We start from the raw sequence: 12,945 nt of genomic DNA, 5'->3' as shown, positions 1-12,945 counted from the left end.
GGTCCTGGCCTTCAACTTCTCTCCTAGTTCCCTGTAATAACTTTTAAGGCAAAAACAAATCCAAACCTACAGGGCCCTGTGTGAAAAAGTGATTGACCCCTAAACCTAATAACTGGTTGGGCCACTCTTAGCAGCAACAACTGCAATCAAGCATTTGCGATAACTGGCAATGAGTCTTTTACAGCACTGAAGAAATTTTGCCTCGCTCATCTTTTCAAAATTGCTGTAATTCAGCCACATTGGAGGGTTTACGAGCATGAACCACCTTTTTAAGGTCATGCCACAGCATCTCAATCGGATTAAAGTCAAGACTTTCACTAGGCCGCTCCAAAGTCTTAATTTTGTTTTTTTTAAGTCATTCAGAGGTGGACTTGCTGGTGTGTTTGGACCATTGTCCTGCTGCATAACCCAAGTGCGCTTCAGCTTGAGGTCACGAAAAGATGGCTGGACATTCTCCTTCAGAATTTTTTGGTAGACAGCAGAATTCATGGTTCCATTTACCACAGCAAGTCTTCCAGATCCTGAAGCAGCAAAACAGCCTCAGACCATCACACTAACACCACCATAATTTACTGTTTGTATGATGTTCCTTTTCTGAAATGCTGTTACTTTTACGCCAGATGTAATGGGACATACACCTTACAAAAAGTTAAACTTTTGTCTCGTCAGTCCTTAGAGTATTCTCCCAAAAGTCTTGGCGATGATCAAGATGTTTTCTGGCAAAACTGAGCCTAGCCTTTATGTTCTTTTTGCTTAGCAGTGGTTTTCATCATGTTTTCGCCATTTGTGGATAATGGCTCTCACTGTGGTTCACTGGAGTCCCAAAGCTTTAGAAATGGCTTTATAACCTTTTCCCGACTGATAGATCACAATTACTTTGTTTCTCATTTGTTCCTCAATTTCTTTGGATCACAGCATGATGTCTAGCTTTTGGGGAACTTTTGGTCTACTTCACTTTGTCAGGCAGGTCCTATTTCAGTGACTTGTGTGATACACCACAGTTAATTTAAGTTTTAAAGGAGGTGGGGGGCAATCACTTTTTCACACAGGGTCCTGTAGGTTTGGATTTCTTTTTCCCTTAATAATAAAGGTCTTAATTTAAAAACTGCATTTTCTGTTTACTTGTGTTATATTTGTCTAATATTTAAATTTGTTTTGTGATCTGAAACATTTAAGTGTGACAAACATGCAAAAGAATAAGAAATCAGTAAGGGGGCAAACACTTTTTCACACCACTGTATATTATCAGGCTGGGAAGGTCCCTGGTTATTGGGCCCTTTCCAGCCTAAAAGTACAGCCACTCCAGAAGTGGTGCATCACATTTGATATGCCAATTCTGATGCCTTGCCCAGCTATTACCCCTATTGCCCTGGTGCGGTGGCAATCGGGGTAATGGTAGTTGAGGTTGATGACAGCTGTGATTTGTCAATTATTTTTTTAATTATCTATTTATTTAATAGGCTAAACACCCTTTAGTGCCACATGAAAGTCAATAAAGGGTACACGCTTATTATATGTAGGGGGCTTATAACATTATATATCTACAGGAATCCTAACTATTCTATCTATCTACAGTATCTATCTATTCTGACGTTTCTGGCTGTGAATTTAATATACTTGGCTGATGAAATTTCTTGGTTCCTCTGAGATGTGTGCGTAAAAATCGAACAGCTCACGCGTGGTCCATGTGTGGTGCGATTTTCTTTCTCGCACCCTTTGACTTGCATTGGCGAGTGCGATACGATTCTCACATTTACTCGCAGCATGCTTTTTTTTCAGTCCGATCAGCGATCAGTCCTGTCATCGGGCCGGGAGAAGCCTCCAGAGATCCGCCTGTACGACTAGTGCACACCGTGGCTCAGTCCCCGGAAGCTATTTAAAAGCATGTTCTTCTCTGAAACGCTGCAGCCTTTCAGAGACAAGCATACCGGTTTGTGATTATACAAGTGGCTGATACAAGCTGCCCACGGTTTGTATAGCCTGCACAACATTTGCATAACTACCGTAATTTTGAGTCTTCTGATAGAACATTTAAATTTATAATTAATCATTAAATTTTGTGTGTTGAAAGCCAATATGGGCAATATCTGTAATATCAAGCATTGGACATACCATCTGATCACTATGCTCTGGATTACTCTAACTATCATCAAAGAAACAAGAAGATTTAAGAGATGGACAATATGTTGGTATGGATCATAAATAAACAATAGCTGGCGTCAGTCCTTTTCCATAAATACATTTCCTGTGCGGTTAATGGTTTTATTAGAGAGCACATCTGTCCTCAGAATGGACAGATAGCCTCAGGCTTTTGCCATAAAGATAGTCCTGAAATGCAAGGACTACATCCACAGAAATATTTTGACCACTGCGACCATATTGGTAAATTAGCCTTGAATCTCTATTCCATTTTGGACCTAAGAGCTCCATCTTCAGGAAAGTGTCAGCATCACAACTCCAATAAAAGGGCTTTACATAGAGGCTTAATGAATATTAAAAAGTAGATTTTATTAATTACAAAAACTTAAAAACATATATAAAAGTGAGAAAACAAATACAAAGAAGAATGGTGCGTACACCCGGATATAATGTACATGCACCTGTGTTAAATTACAATCAAAATAGTATCCCTGATAGTAAATAAATACAATTAACAAGTGAGTAACATATCAAAACATTAATCAGATACAAGCATAACCTATGGTTGTCCATTAATCCAAAATGTCTATTTTAATATAAGTGCATAGTAGCATAATAGCAGTATATAATCACATAAGGCTAGAAGACAAATTTTATGACAATAAAATACATAGGGAATATACCATGCATACGTAAGTAATATTCTCCAGGGACCCACCACACCCGACGCGCGTCCAGTGTGTGGCGAATACAGTATCTAAAGGTATCCCACAGAGTTTGCTAGGCGTTTCCCATCTTCCACTATCTTTTCCTACTACCTTTTCTCTCTCCTTGTTAACTTGTCCCTTAGTTAGGTTTCCTCTATGTATGCATTTGTAAATACCCTGTTTATAAAAAAAATCCTCTTTTAAACATCCAGTAGCTGCTATTGTCAATTTCTAATAACTAGCACCCCAAAATTATTATTTATATATATGGCATATGTGACTGCCCTAAAAATACATATATAGGATTTACATCTTGAATTCATACCTGGAAGCATGTGGGGGTTTTCCTGGCAGCTAAGTCAATTCTGAGTCAATTGCACACAGTCCCATGTCATGTTGTTGGGATTGTGTCATCCTTCTCAATTTTTTTTCAACTATTGAAAAAATGTAAAGTATTAATGTTTAGTTTAAAAATATATCTTTGTTTTTTCATTGTATAAAATTTGAAAAACTATGTAAAAAGTTTTTATATTTTCCACTTTTAAACACTATTGGGAGCAGCTGCGGACATTTTCTATGAAAATCTAGTGTACTGCTAGCTCGCCTTACGACTGCTGTAAATGTGGGCTGGATCTGCTCATATGTGTGTGATGTCTCTTCTCCTCCCCTTCTGGGTGTTTGCAAAAGGATAAGTGAGGATGAAGTTTAGGATCACAATACAGAGACATTTTATTGGTGACTGCAATGTGATTACATAGTGCAGCAGTCAGTATCACACATGATAGGATTAGATATACTGACTGTATCAAACATGATAGGATTAGATGAATAGCTCAGCAGAATGTATCACATGATAGAATTAGATACACAGCTCAGTGGACTGTATCACACATGATAGGATTAGATACATGGCTCTGTGGGCTGTTTAAAACATGACAGGAGTAGACACACAGACTATCAAACATGACAGGATTAGTTACATTGAATGAATCATATGATTGGATTAAATAGACAAATCAGTGGACTGTATCACACATGGTGAACATAATACTGGGGACTGCTGGCTGTGGGGGACATAATACTGGGGGCTCACTGTGGGCAGCATAATGCTAGGGGCATCTGGCTGTGGGGGACATAATACTCAGGCTACTGGCTGTGAGGAAAATAATACTGGGGGCTTGCTGTGGGGGATTTAATACTGGGGGCTGCTGGCTGTAGAGAACATAGTACTGGGTGCTGCTGGTTCTGTGGGACATTATACTGGGGGTTTCTGGCTGTGTAAGACTATCACACTGGGGCTGGCAATGGGAGATATTAGGGTGCTCACTATAGGGAACATTATACTAGGGGCTGTCTGTGAGAGACATTATACTGCGGGCTGGCTGTGGGAGTGTTAGGAATCGTGGTTCTGTGCTCCCACCTTGGAATGGAGCAGGTCCGGTGCTACACTAATCCAGTCGCAGGTGCCGCCATTGTAGTGACCCTGGAGGTGGAGCTGCTATACATGCCGGAAACTGTCCCAATCTTATTGAGCATTGCGTTCTGGTGTTGTAGGATGTGTGAGGATGTGGGACGCCGTTTCTCTCACTGATTTCTTTGCCAGGGGAACATGGGACGCTGTCTTCCCCAGTTGTCAGGCAACGCAGGACGCTGCTGTGTCTGGCACTAGGCAGTGGTGGGATTTTGTCCAGTCTGCTGTGCATGCTAGCAGGAAGTGGCTGTTTGGGCATGGTTAGGAGGTATTCAACACCTGATCATTGGGTAGGCTATTTAATCCTGTTACCTGCTCAGTCCTTTGCTGTTTATTGCAGTCCCTATTGCAGTGTTGTGGTGGTGAGTGGTGCTAGCAGTAGTGTTGCTATCTTTTCATGGGTTTTCTCTTTTTCTCTTCTGGCTACACTTGCAGAGGTACTCACCTGGTTCTTGACTAGGCACCAGCCACGTCACCAGACCCCAGCTGTCTGACGACAGTGGGCCTAGGAAGGGCTCTGCCAAAGTCCCACTTTCATTTACTGTGAGTTGGTGAAGAGTATTCCTGGCCCTCAAGGGCTCGCCTAGCTGGGAAGCTTGTGCCAAGTGCGTTTGTGGCTGCGTCTTTGCTGGTTTTGGTGTCAATTCTTGCTGGGTTCCACTGTGAAGCGCATAACAGGGAGACTATAGGAATATAAAGAATATGATCAGCTCAAATATCCACAAGTGCACAGGATCCTAAATCCATGGGAAAGCAATCCACAAAAAAGGGGTTGATCCAGCACTTCAGTTAAAATGCATAATTTTATTCCATTGATAAAACCATTTGCACAAAGATAATCCACATTGTCCAATAATTGGCTAAAACATCCGAGGAAAAAGTCCCAAAAAGAGGTTGGAGATTAGAGTCTTGGTTGACGTGTTTCAAAGTAAAACTTCTTAGTCATAACTTTTGTGGGAGACTATCACACTGGGGGCTGGCTTTGGGGGACATTAGTGGGCCGGCTATGAGGGACAGTATACTGGGGGCTGTCTGTGGGGGACATGATACTGGGGGCTGGCTGTGGGGGATATTATACTGGGGATGGCTGTGAAGATATCATATTGTATAGGGAATATGGGGGCATCATACTATATAGGAGAATGTGGGGAGAATCATACTGTATAGGTGGCTGTGTGGGACAATACTGGAGGCTGTGGAAACATCATACTCTAAAGGTGGCTTTGATGACCAGACGGTATAGGGGGCTGTTGTGACCAATCTGTATAGGTCGCTGTGGAGGACATTATTCTGCATAGGTGGCTGTGGTGACCATATTATATAGGGACAGTGGTGGATATCATATTACATGGGGGGCTGACGTGGACATTATAGTATATATTGGAGGGCTGTTGTGGATATCATACTGTATGGGCGGCTGTGGTGACTATCTTACTGTGTAGGGGGACAGTGTTAGGAGTGGTACAGTCTGGAGAGGGCAGTGTGGTGGGCAGTATGAGGGCATAATTTGAAGATCATATGAAAGAATATAGCGTGCACTCACCGGTAGATAAAAATTTCTTCTTTATTTCATCACTTTAAAACAGCAAGGCAGGGAGTCAGTGGAACACTTAATAGGCGACAGCCGTTTCGCGTGTATAAGCGCTTCAACAGGTCACTGCACACAGGGGAAATGAGGTCAGTTTATAGTACCTGTACACGCCTCTTGTTCTCTATGACCAATGAATGGCAAGAGCCCCTGTAACACCTGAACTGGATAGAATGCTTATTAAAAACACCTTGAATAAAAAACACATTACATATAGTAAATACAACAATGACCCCATTATTACAAAACGACCGACATTTCGATTTTGTCATTGAAACCAATGAGACCCTGCGCACGTGTGTGCAGGATCCACCAAGCTTCTCTTTGAAGCAGGAGTCTATGCAGATCTCCTCCTTGTGCTGGTAAGGATACCTGTTCTAGACCAGCAAAACGCAACACATACCTATCTCCAGCATGGGAATCCCACATGTGTTGAATCAGTCTCTGTGCACCCTTTTTGGTTTGAATCGATTTGAAATGTTCACAGAATCGAATAAACATAGGACGAATAGTTTTTCCCACATAAAAAAGCCACATTGGCAAAAAATGATGTAGACTACAAACTTAGTACGACAAGAAATGAAATCTTGTACCCTATGGCAAATATCACATATTTTAAGAACCTTATCTGTAAGGTGAAACTGACAAAAATTACCGTATTTTTCTGACTATAAGATGCATCGGACCATAAGACCCTAGGTTTTAGAGGAGGAAAATAGAAAAAAAATGTAAGCAAAAAATGTGGTCATGATGCCCTGTTAAGGGGGAGGGGGTCTGCTGCTGACACTGTTATAGGGGTAATGTCCCCCAATTCTGTTAATATTCCCCATCATGGTATACATGGCCCCCTCCTTCCTGTTATACGTGGCCCCCTTCATCCGTGTATGTATAGCCCCTCATCCTTCATCCCTGTCTGTATGGCCCCCTTCATTCCTGTATGTATGGCCCCCTTCATCCCTGTATGTATGGCCCCCTTCATCCCTGTATGTATGGCCCTCTTCATCCCTGTATGTATGGCCCCCCTCATGCCTCATCCCTGTATGTATGGTCCCCCTCATGCTTCATCCCTGTAAGTATGGCCCCCCTCATCCTTGTATGCATTGCTCCCTTCATCCCTGTATGTATGGCCCCCTTCATCCCTGTATGTATGGCCCCCCTCATGCCTCATCCCTGAAGGAATGGCCTATAGCTAGTGACTATTCTGACACAGAGCTGGACACAGCGCTGGAGGAGAGAGGAGGTGAGTATCAAAGTTTATTTTTTTTCTGTGCAGCATGAAGGGGATCAGGGGGTGCCAAGCATACCTGGATGAGGGGGCCATACATACAGGGATGAAGGGGGCCATGCATACAAGGATGAGGGGGCCATACTTACAGGGATGAAGGGTGCCATACATACCGGGATGAGGGAAGAGGGGTGCCATACGTGCAAGGAGCCGCGCTGCGGGCACACTGTGTCGGTTATTAAGGAAAATTAATATTCACTGCTCCCCATGCCCATGGGCATGGGGAACAGTGAATAATCATTTTCTTTAGTAGCGGGCACAGTGTAGGCTGCAGCAGGCGGCTGCTGCCTCCTGTGCACCGCTACTCAGCCGCTGTCGCTTCCCCCACATCCCCCACCACCCACGGCCACAATATTTACGTACATTAGACTATAAGACGCACCCCCCACTTTCCTCCAAAATTTTGGAGGAAAAAAGTGCGTCTTATAGTCCGAAAAATAAGGTACAATGGCCACACCTATAATTCCCTTTTAATATACTTCTCTGTAACCAATTTTTAGAAGAACCTTATAATCTGTTATAAACTATCTTTCAAATTACTGCTCCATCTACATGAGATTAAAGGGCCCCATGCTGTGACTTCTGTTAAGGTGTCATCCTGTTCTAAAATGTGCAAGTTTTTATGTATAGCTGATCTTATTTGCTTATCCATGGCACTGAACTTGAAATTAAATATCATTCTTTTCTCTCTTGTTCTATTTCTATTGTGACCTCACCGCAAAAGATCCCTCTGGGAAAAAGATTTTGTTCGTTGTACTTCTTCATTGAGACAGATTTTGGGTAGCCTCTTGCCACAGATCTTTTTCTCAAGTCCTCTGCTTGTGAATTAAACTGATTTTCGTTAGAGTTTATACGTCTGAGCCTAAGAAATTGGCTATATGGTAAGGAATTTTTAATATATGGAGGATGAGCACTCCTATAATGAAGCAGAGAATTTGTGGAAGAAGGCTTCCTAAAGACCTCTGTAACAATGGTGTTGTCTACTATGTTTATTTAAACATCTAGAAATGCCAGGGAATCACCCTCAAAACAGGAAGTGAAAATCATATTCATGTCATTGAGGGAATTTAAATTCTTCACAAAGTCATCAAACAATTCCTGCGTACCCGCCCAGACCATAAATATGTCATCTACATATCTGAGATATAACCTGATATACTGTATCTCAAATATGGATTCAATTGGGAATATACAAATCTATCCTCAAAAACTTCCAAAAATAAATTTGCAAAAGTGCAAGCCACCGGAGTCCCCATTGCAGTCCCGTTGTGCTGCAAAAAACAGTCATTCATAAATTGAAATGCGTTGTGTGTCAATACAAAGTTTACACCTTCCATAATAAACTCGATCATTTCTGCAGTTTTGTCAGCATTTTTCAAGATAGCACCTAAGGCTTCCACCCCTTGTTTTTGTGGAATCCTCGTACAGTGGCTTTCCATGTCTATGGAAACAAGTGCAAAACCATCTTGCCACAGAAAATCTTGTAACGCGCATAAAAATTCCTCCTTGTCCTTTAAATAGGAGGGAATAGTGGGTAGTATTGGTTTAAGAAGCCACTCCATATACTGGGACAATGGTTCAGTAACTGAGCCTATCCCTCACTCTATTGGATGTCCAGGGGGTGTTGTAATGGGCTTTTGGATTTTGGGTATGCAATACCAATATGTTTTTTTGGGGAATGGTGGAAATAGCTTATCAGCTTCTTTGCCTGTAATCAAGCCCCTTTCAACTAATTCAACATAATTTGAAGAGGGGACACAGAACTGATATGGAGATGGGGAAGCATTAAATGGGGGCATAGTATGCAGAGAGTTTAGCATGGCATGGGGACAGTGTGAAGATATAGAGAGTATAACGGAAATCAGTGGAGAGGGGACAGGCACGGTATAGATGGTGTTTCATTTTACAGCTGACAATGGCATAGCGTGGTGGCTATAGCTCATTAAAGCGGACAGTGTGGAGGCCATATACCATAAAAGGCTTATTTAGGGCATAGTTTGGACAGATCTTTTTATGCAAAGGAAATTTTAAGAACACTTTTATTTTTAAGGGCACCCTGTTGGGATGCACTGCAGAAGACCGGAGAAGAGGGAAGTCTACAGAGATGAGGTGTGGATGTTTAAAGTCTGGACAAAATGAAGATGAAAAGAAAGAACAACTCCAATCAGAGATGAGTACACCTAGAAGGCACCTGGATGTAAATGTTTACTTGTTGATAATGACTTCTTCTCATCAGCACTGCGGTTCCTGTATAGTCCTCAGTCTGATAATGACTGATAACAACAACTCACAGCATCTCCTTACCATTGTTAAGAACACACTGGGAGTTGTAGTTTTTTTTTATACAAATGTATATGGGGCTAACTTGATATTACAATGATTGCTGCACTAAACTTGGTGATGTAGTCATGTACTAATGGTGGTTCTGGTGATATATTCGTGTACTGGTGTATTTATTTACTGACACAGTTCTTGTGAGGTATTCATGGTCTGATTTTGGTTCTGGTGATGCATTCATGTACTGATGGTGATTCTGATGATGCATTATTGTACTGATGATGGTTCTGGTGATGTGTTCATTTATTGATGGTTGTTCAAGTGACCTATTTATTTATTAATGATGGTTCTGATGCCATATTTATGTAATATTGATGACATTGGTGTTTTATTTATGTTCTGAGGATGATTTGGGTTTCCTATTCATATACTGATGATCATTCTGGTAATGAATACAGCACCATAACTTATATCACTACATGAATACATCATCAGAGCCATCAGTAGTACATGAATACAGCACCAGAACCACCATCAGTACAGGAATACGACACCAGAACTACCATCAGTACAGGAATACGCTACCAGAATCACTATCCATACAAGAATATGGCACCAGAACCACCATCATTTTTGTTAGAAACTGTATTTGTCACATGACACATGCAAAAACCATCATACTTATCCCTTTATCTATAATGTGGTCTGTTTAGCTTTCACTAGGGTATCTGCAAAATGAGGGGCACCTTAACTGAAACCAAACAGCCCTCATTATTGTTCAGCTATATTAGTTTCCATGACTACCCTGGTGTCTGACATTTAAAATATGGGACATCAGTGATAAATATCGCTATTTGCCCCTGGTGTTGTGTAAATGATCCACAAACAATTAACGCTTCTATATCTAACTTTGAGATTGCAGTACACATATTTCGTATCACCACGTCTGGAACAATCTGATCTATAAAACTGTCACTCTAGTTAACCCTAGTGAACTAGTGAACACCGTAAAAAAAAACCGAGGAAAAAACTATGCTTTTTCATCATACCACCGTACAAGAAGTGAAATAAACCACGATCAAAAAGACAAATGTAAATAAAAATGATCCTGAAGAAAACAAGCTGCCATACTGCTCCATCAGTGGAAAAATATAAAAGCTATAGCTCTCAGAATACAGTGATGCAGAAAAAAATTCATTTTTCTATTAAATAGTTTTTATTGTGTACAAAGAAAGGGAAGTATAATCGAAAGCGATAAAAAAACGGAAAATAGTTCTGGGTATAGGGGTTAATTTTAGATAAATGTTTCAGTAGCACCCGCATGGGAGAAAACCTACCAGCATAACAGTGTTAAAGCTATTTTGTAGAAAGGAATGGGATAAAATTCCTCCTAGTCAATGTGAAGGATTAATCAATAGTTACAGGAAACATATAACCTCTTCACCACCCAGTCTGTTTTCACCTTCCTGACTAGGTCAAATCTTACAACTGTGACTAGTATGATGAGGTACTAACTCTGGAACGTTTCAACATATCATAGTAATTTTGAGATTGCTTTTTAATAACACATTGTACTTTATAGTAGTGGTAAATTTAGGTCAATAATTTTTGTGTTTATTTGTGAAAATATCAGAATTTTGGCGAAAATTTTTCAATTTTCAAACTTTTGATTTTTATGCCCTTAAACTAAATAGTTATATCACACAAAACAGTGAAGAAATAACATTTACTCCATGTCTACTTTAAATCAGTGTCATTTATGAAACATAATTATTTTTTGTTAGGAAGTTAAAAGGATGAAAAGTTTATCAGCAATTTCTCATTTTTCCAACAACATTTACAAAACCAAATTTTGTAGGGACCACATTACATTTGAAGTGACTTTTAGGGGCCTATATGACAGAAAATACAAAAAAGTGAAACCATTTTAAAAAATGCAGCCCTTAAAGTGCTCAAAATCACATTCAAGAAGTTTATTAACCCTTCAGGTGCTTCACAGGAATTAAAGAAATGTGGAAGGAAAAAATTAAAAATGTTACACTTTTCCTCAAAAATGCTGATTTAGCCCCAAATTTTTCATTTTCACAAGGGTAACAGGAGCAAAATGGACCATACAAATTGTTGTCCAATTTCTCCTGAGTACACCATATGTGGTAGAAACTACTGCTTGTGCGCATGTCAGGGCTTGGAAGGGAAGGAGCACCAACTGAATTCTGGAGCTCAATTTTGGCTGGAATAGATTGCGGATGCCATGTCACATTGACAAGCCCATGATATTCCAAAACAGTAGAAACCCCCACAAGTGACCCCATTTTGGAAACTATACCTCTTGAGGAATTCATCTAGGTGTGTAGTGAGCATTTCTAACCTTCAGGTGATTCACAGAATTGTATCACATTAGGCTGAGGAAATGGAAAATTGCCATTTTTTCTATTAGAATGTTGCTTTGGCCCCAAGTTTTTAATTTTCAAAAGCGATAATAGGAGAAATAGATTATATAATTTGTTACGCAATTACTTCTGAGTACGCAGATACCCCATATGTGGTCGATCACTACTTTTGAGGCACAATGCAAAGCTCAGAAGGGAAGAGACACCATATTGTAGTTCAGATTTTGCTGGAATGGTTTGCGGGTGCCATGTCACATTGGCAGAGCATCTGAGGTGCCTGAACAGCAGAACCTCCCATAAGAGACCCCATTTTACAAACTACATCTCTCAATGAATTCATATAGGGGTGCAGTGATCATACTGATACCATGGGTGTGTCACTGAATTTTATACCATTGGGCAGTGAAGAAAAAATTATTACATTTTTCCACAAAAATTTTGTTTTAGCCACAGATTTTACATTTTCACATGGGGAAATGGGTAAAAATGGCAGCAAAATTTGTCACACAATTTCTGCTGAACGTAGCAATACCCCATATGTGACTGCACAGTACTGCAGTACTGATTAGTCACAAGACGAGACTTGGAGGGAAGGAGCACTATTTGCCTACTGGAGGACATATTTTCCTAGAATAGTTTGCAGACTCCATATTCAGAGGCCGTAAGTGCTAGAAGAGCAGAATCCCCCCTCAAGTCACCCCATTTTGGAAATTATACCCCATTGGGAATTTATCTGCAGGTGTAGTAATGATTTAACTCCATGGGTGTTTTCCAGAAGCAAGCAGCAGTGGATGTTGCTAAGTGAAATTTGCAAATTTACTGTTGTAGTGCCCAGTATATTGTTGTGCCCAGAACAACATAATGCCCAGCTCGTGTTTCTGGAGATATGTATCTGTGAATTAGGCGGGCTCTCATCGCTACAGAAATGCCAAGCATGTAAATGCTAAATATGGTTTAGGCACACTGTGGTGCTCAGGAGAGCGGGGACATTTGGATTACGGAGCGCAGAATTTGCTGAATTTCTTTTTGGGGATGAGGAGCCATTTTGCTTTTCCAGATCCTTTGTGCTACAAGTAACGTGGAAGTCC

General features: G+C 40.7%; 1 long non-coding RNA gene across 1 annotated transcript in view; it reads left to right on the top strand.

Annotated features, from left to right (window-relative positions):
• The window catches only part of LOC141170859 (uncharacterized), a 54,004-nt gene extending 44,665 nt beyond the window's left edge, over nt 1-9,339 (top strand). Inside the window, exon 3 of the long non-coding RNA XR_012252318.1 lies at nt 9,241-9,339. This is a non-coding gene — a long non-coding RNA (uncharacterized lncRNA). The remainder of the gene's footprint in view (nt 1-9,240) is intronic.
• The last annotated feature ends 3,606 nt before the right edge of the window (nt 9,340-12,945 follow it).

This window comes from Phyllobates terribilis, unplaced genomic scaffold (assembly GCF_046119375.1).
Source record: "Phyllobates terribilis strain yellow unplaced genomic scaffold, ASM4611937v1 Scaffold_1__5_contigs__length_1240528914, whole genome shotgun sequence".
NCBI lineage: Eukaryota > Metazoa > Chordata > Amphibia > Anura > Dendrobatidae > Phyllobates > Phyllobates terribilis.
The sequence above is the reverse complement of the archived record's forward strand: the minus strand, read 5'-3'. Positions and strand labels throughout refer to the sequence as shown.